The sequence below is a fragment of the Myotis brandtii genome, unplaced genomic scaffold, assembly GCF_000412655.1.
Source record: "Myotis brandtii unplaced genomic scaffold, ASM41265v1 scaffold48, whole genome shotgun sequence".
Lineage (NCBI taxonomy): Eukaryota > Metazoa > Chordata > Mammalia > Chiroptera > Vespertilionidae > Myotis > Myotis brandtii.
Window position 1 is genome coordinate 7,226,257 of NW_005368341.1, and position 7,006 is coordinate 7,233,262.

Sequence of the window (7,006 nt, forward strand, 5' to 3'; positions counted from 1 at the left end):
AGATGCATGCACCAAACTTACTTCAGCAGAAGGTAGAATGAATTCAGTGTTACAGTGATTGAACAATGCGACAGCGCTGTAAGAGTGGGAAAGATTTATCCTGAATGGAGGCTTGGAAAGGCTTCAGGGAGAGATGATAGTACCCTGCCTGGGTTAAGCGACTACCATGGACTGAATGTTTGTGTCCCCCAATTTGATGATATTGGGAGGTGGGGCCTTTGGGAGGTGATCAAGTTGTGAGGGTGAAGACCTCCTGAGTGAGATTAGTGTCCTTATGAAAGAGACCCCAGAGAGTGCTCCTGCTGCTCTCCATCAGGTGAAGACACAGAAAGAAGATGGTTATCCACCAGGAAGTAGGTCTTCCCCAGACACGGAATCTCCTGGCACCGTGGTCTTGGGCTCCCCAATCTCCAGAATTGTGAGAAATAAATGGTTGTTGTGCAAACTACCCAGTTTATGGCATTTTTGTTATAATAACCCAATGGACTAAGATAGTGACTAACGAGGAGGGATGGGAAGTTGTGAGACTACATGATCTTAGAAAATAATGCAACAGCTAACTCCTGTCTTTAGACCTGTTGCTATGTAAACCATCATTGACTTGCGATTTGTTACTTGCAATTAAATACAATCCTGATAGAGTGCTCAGTAAATATGCATTAAATGAATAGAGGAATGAGAAAAGGATTGGAATGTAAGTTCAAAGACCTCAATTCCAATTCTGGTTCTCCAACTGTAGTAGTAGACAGAGGTATTTTTGTCTGTCCAAGTTCCCTTTCTTCATTCCAGCAATCATAATACCTCTTTTCTTTTGAGGAACTGCCTCTCCCCAATTCCAAGTGGTTTTATGGGGCCACTAATCACATTATATCCTGCCACCTTCACCTTTCCCATGACACAATGGGGGTGGTCACATGACTCAAGGAAAACCAAGCAGAGTCCTTATTATGGGTTTTTATGTTCAAGACTAAGAATTAGAAACTGGAGTTTCCAGTTAAAAGGACATAACCTTAGAGATACTTGCCATATATCTTGTTCCATGGAAGAACCTGAGAGAATAAGACCTATATAGAGAGATAAACTGAGAGAAAAATTCCTCAACCTTTTTTGTTTGAATTAGCTTGTGTTTCTGTCACTAGCTACTGAAAGAAAGCTGTATAATACAGACAGTACCTAGCAATGCTAGATAAGTAATTTTTACCATTTTGGGCCTCAGTTACCTTACTTATACATAAGGGGGTTGGACAAGAAAATCATTAATATTCCTCCAAGCTCAGTTTCCGTTTTTCACATTTCTATAAAAACTGTAGGGTTTGAGATAAAATATGCTCACCTGAATCCTGACCTTTATTTTTTAGGGGAAAAAAATAATCTATAAAGGAAAATTCTCATAACACCAGGCTGAAACCTACTTTCCTTTCTTCATGTCTACGCTTAAGTTAGATTATCACAATAGAACCTTAAGAAATATCTTTCAAAGTGGAATGCAGTAATTAAAAAATGGTAAATTTGGTGTATGATAAAGGTGACACTTCAAAGCAGTGTGCAAAGAAAGTATTCATTAAATGATGTTGGAACAATTGACTAGCAATTTGGAAAGGAAACAGAATTGAATCTCTTTCTTGTTGCTTATCCCAAAATAAAATCCAGATGATTCAAAGACTTAAGGGGAAAAAAGGAAAAATAATAAAGTACTGAATGAAAATATGGATGACTGTTCTTCATAAACTTAAGTTGGAAAAGGACTGTTTAAGTGTGACAAACAAATGTAAACTCAAATACACTATAAGCCAGGGGTTAGGAGTACAGGTTCTGAAAGAAGCAACCTGGGTTGAAATTCTGGTTCCACACGCATTAGCTTTATCTTGAAAAAGTCACTTTATCTAAATCTCAGTTTCCTCATCTACAAAATTATACCTACCTCATTGGCTGACTAAGGAAAAAAGTTATGCATAGGAATATTCTTCAAGAAAACAAACTAAAAGGATATAAATAAAATGTAAATAGTGGTTATTTCTAAGTGATTGAATTATGGGTGAATTTTTTGCCTTCTTTTTCAATTTTCTATAAACATTACTATTTTTGTAGTTTCTATAGTGAATTAAAATATTGCTTCTCTCTGAGTGTCAGCAAAGCACTGCAATTATGATAGACTCTGGAGCTGGACTTCTTAGGTTCCAGTTACTGGCTGTGTGAGCTTGGGCAAGTTACCAAGCCTCTGTCTCAGTTTTCTAATCTGTAAAATGGAGATAATGTTATTTTATCAGAGTCTTAAATGAATTAATATAGGTGAAGTATAGAATAGTAGTGCCTGGCAGATAGTATTATATGAATGTTTTCAAAGATTATTAATAGTTTCTTCTTCTATGTAATTTCTCTCAAAATTCGTATTCTTTGGATGACTTTAAGTTAACAAACTAAGTTACAGGTATATGGATGTTTGAACAAGGAAGATATTTTTCCATTTTGTGATTATTTGCTTCTCTACTATACTAGGATAACATTTTCTACTAGTGATTAAGAATCACTTCATTGAAGGCATGATACTGTAGCTGAAACAACCCTAAAGGTAATCAAACTCACCAGGCTGATTGGGACTGAGACCTAATGGGATCTCAAGTGATTACTGTGTTTCTCTTGGCCAACTCTGTCCTGCTGACAGTGGCGATCTAACTACTATGGGAAGCCAGGATCATATCAGGTCTGGAATCAGCAAATTTGCCAGGCGAAGTATCCATTTCCTTGCCACAGACTCTTGTGGTAATGAGTGTGGGAGTAGGAAAGCTGACTCTTGAAGTCTCTCTAGACCCTGGTCAGGCACATTTCAGAGAAAGAAAGTAACCAGCAATAAAATCCTAAGAACTCTAAGGCTGTTAAAAAGCAGTTGTTTTAAAAAGGGGGAAAATTATGCTAGCTTTTTTGGTTTGTTTGCAAACATTAAGAGTGTTAACCTGTGATTATAACTTTACTGCTTTTGTTCACCTTAAGCAATTTATAGTCTTTTCATTTGTTTTCATATACAAACAAAACAACCGCAACCAAGAGAGAGTGGGAGAAGAGACTTGATGTTCCTCTGAGGGCCCTCAAGTGAGACTGATAGGTCACTGGTAGGTCTGTCTAGGAAGTTGATGTGGGGTAGGGTATTCATTTGTCTTTTGCAGGGATGGGGAACATCCGGCCTGTGGGCTGGGGCCATATACAGCCTGCAAAATCATTTCGTCTGGCCTTGCCACGGCATTAGGGTGAGTTAATTAGATGTTTGACCAAATATAGCAGGCTAATTTTCAAGTTGATAATTTTGTATGGCCTGCAAATGATGTTATAAATATCCAAATGGCCCTTGGCAGAAAAAAGGTTCCCCACCTGTGGTCTTTTGAGTCTAGGAGTCTGTGGAGGTTGTATTGGGTGGAAGGTGGGGGATGGAGGGCCACTTCCTTTCTGACCTTAATTGGGTTTGCTGAGATTCAAACATGAGTGGTCAATGGAGGGGCTGTGTCTTGCCAGAACTCTATTTGTGTGAAAAACTGGACATTTCCTGAGCAGAGGGGATTTGGCACAGTTAAAAAACCCTTAGGTCAGAGGTGTTTCTGAGTGTAGCATATGTTCTGTATTCAAACGTGACCTTCAGCCACTCCCCTGAGTGTCCAATTCATGAAGGGAGGGCTTCAGAGTGTAGGCTTCAGACTTCTGGATTAAAAAGGGTAGAGGAGATGCTCCAATTCAGACTTGGCAACCTTTTCTTTTCCCAAGCATGGTCATTTAAAGACACATATATCATCTAATATCACCACAGTTTTAGACAAGAAAGAGAAATGTAATCCTAATATATAAAAACCCTGGGTCCGTCACACCCGCAATGACCAGGAGGCTCGACCAACCAGAAGTCAGTCCTGCAGTCATGGTGACCCAGCACTGACTGCTGAGGGGGCTGCAAATCAGGCCCAGAGAGAGACCTAAAGAGAGAAGCAGGGTCTGATCTGTAGCCTCTGTGGCAGTTGTTGATCAGCACTTGCCTCTCTCTTTAGCTCCCGGCCTTGTCAGCAGCCCCACCTCCATTTCTCTCCAGGCCTCCACCAGGACTGCTGATCAGCCCTGCCTTTCTGATCAGGCCCTGTTGATAGGCCCAGAGATGCTGACTGGCATAGAAACTGACCAATCAGAACCAAATCTGGGTCAACTGTGAGGAGCCAATGGCTGCCTAGGAGGTGGAGCTTTTGACACTGACTGGCATACAAACTGACAATCAGAACCAAATTGGCTGGCAGAAGAGGGCAGTTGGGGGCCATCAGGCCAGCAGGGGAGGGCAGTTGGGGGCGATCAGGCCCGACAGGGGAGTAGTTAGGTGTTAATCAGTCCAGCAGGGGAGCGGTTAGGGGGTGATCAGGCTGGCTGGCAGAAGCGGTTAGGGGCAATCAGGCAGGCAGGTGAGCGGTTAGGAGCCAGCAGTCCCTGATTATGAGAGGGATGTTTAGGCCTGTGGGATTGGGCCTAAACCGGCAGTCAGACATCCCCCAAGAGGTCCCAGATTGGAGAGCGTGCAGGCTGGGCTGAGGAACCCCCCACCCCCAGTGCACGAATTTTGTGCACTGGGCCTCTAGTCAAGATATATGACAATATAAATTTGACGTAAAAATGGAATTACTTTTGCATCTATAAAAATCCCAGAAAGATGAAAACTTTAGAATAGCTTCTAAAATAAACTCGCCTCCACCATATTGTGATGGCTTCATCTCATCTCTTTTCCTCTTTGTTGTTTCATCATCGCTTACTCCTTGCCTCAGGTCTTCTCTTACTCACAGCCCCCACCTCCCTGTCAGTGTTTCCAACCACATTTTCTTTTCCTTTTTTTTTAAAAAATATATTTTATTGACTTTTCACAGAGAGGAAGGGAGAGGGATAGAGAGTTAGAAACATCGATGAGAGAGAAACATCGATCGGCTGCCTCCTGCACATCTCCTACTGGGGATGTGCCCGCAACCAAGGTACATGCCCTTGACCGGAATCGAACCTGGGACCTTTCAGTCTGCAGGCTGACGCTCTATCCACTGAGCCAAACCGGTTAGGACAGATTTTCTTTTTCTTAATTACATCGGTTTAGTAGGGCCTGGGTCAGCCATGATCCTGGGAGGGAAGATGGGGTGGGGGGAGGACATGTAGAGGAGCAGACACTCGGGCTGAGTGAGACTATCATTGGAAAGGAGGTCCTGGAAGGCAGGGGCTTTATTTTGTTTTCCCCCATCCTGAAAACGGCCTGGAAGGTGTAGGTGCTCAATAAATATTAAGTCAATGAATAAAATATAGGCAAGGTATATACAGGCTCTGCCATAACACACCACCAATGACTGAGGGAGTTGGCATTGCTTTTATTGAAGGTAATGACAATATTAACAAATCATTAAAAATTAAACTTCTTTGACAAAATATGAGAAGGGAAAAAAAAGTAATTGATAATACACCATCCCAGTCCAATCATTATTATACTTTTGTTGTTATTCTTTTCAGTGTTTTGTAATATGCATTTAAAATATATTTGTAGTCTGGCGGGTGTGGCTCAGTGGTTGAGCATGGACCCATGAACCAAGAGGTCACAGCTCGATTCCTGGTCCAGGGTACATGCCCAGGTTGCAGGTTCAATCCCCCCGTGGGGAGCCTGGGGAGGCAGCCGATCAATGATTCTCTCTCATTATTATTATTATTATTATTATTTTAAAATATATTTTTATTGATTTCAGAGGGGAAGGGAGAGGAACTATTTCTCTCTCCCTCTCCCTTCTCTCTGAAATAAATAAAAACAGCAAAATATATATTTGTAATCTGAGAATTTTGGAGAGGAAATACAGAACTTATTTTCAAAAGAACCATTCTCCCTTACCAACAAGGTATCGCTCAAACTTAAGCATGTCCTCCGGTGGGGACTTAAAAAAAAAAGATTTTATTGTTTTACAGTCTAATTGTGAAGCAGCTTCTACTTAAAATATTTGTGTATATAATTTTTATATTAATATATAATAGTAAATATTACCTTAGGTATAGGAGCTCCTTCCATATACAGAAATAGATTTTAGAAATCGAAATAAAGAGGTCGTTTCTAATTTTTCAGGGCTAATTTTTACCTGAGGGAACTAACTGCAGGAAGTAGTTTCACTTACCAGCAGACTGATTATTAGCAATTTAAGACCCCAAAGTTAATCTTTATTCTTATCAGCCAACAAAACAAAGAGTGAATTCAACACAAAGTGACAATAACAAAGCAGCGGGGCGTGATCTGAGGGAGAGAGTGAGGATTAAACTTTAATTGGCTCCTTGGTGCAGGAATGGGGTGAAGAACACGCTACCACTGTGTACCCCCCAGAGGAGGGCAATGCAGTCAGTGCTTCTGGCCGTGAAATTCAGGAACAACCCTCTCGCCCCATGTGTTTCTCTAAGGCCGCTTCCTCCGTTATGTCACCGGGCGGCCTGACGATCTAACTCATCGGAGTATAATCTCTCTCACAGGAGGGAACAGCAGAATTGCCTCCAATTGAAACTTGATCTCCATTGTCACCATCCCCAGGGGAGCGACCCGATCAGGAAGACTGAGGCGACGCTCCCCAAGGTGCCACACTGGCACCGGCGGTGGAGGGAGTTTCTGCTGAAACTTCAATCAGCCCAAACTCGGCACAGTTTAATACGAACCAGGGAGCACTCGTGCTGCAAGCAGTTAAATAGAAGTTTATTAGAACTGCTCCCCGAGCCTGCGGGCTGAGCCTGATGTCGGACCGGCAGCCACACTCCAGAAGGTCGCTCAGAAAAGAAAGAATCCGGGGCTGTTCGTGAGCCTCTTATCGCAGGTGTTTTTCGGCACCAAACGCCAAAGTGTTCCTCGGCATCACGTGAGTCACATGAATACGCGGAATCACCCCATCAGGCCGCAACATTTGTTTATATGATAGGGACTTGCTCACCGCTCGTCGCCAGAAAGCACTGAGACCCCGCAGCAACTCTCGGCCGCCGCCCCGGGCACCGG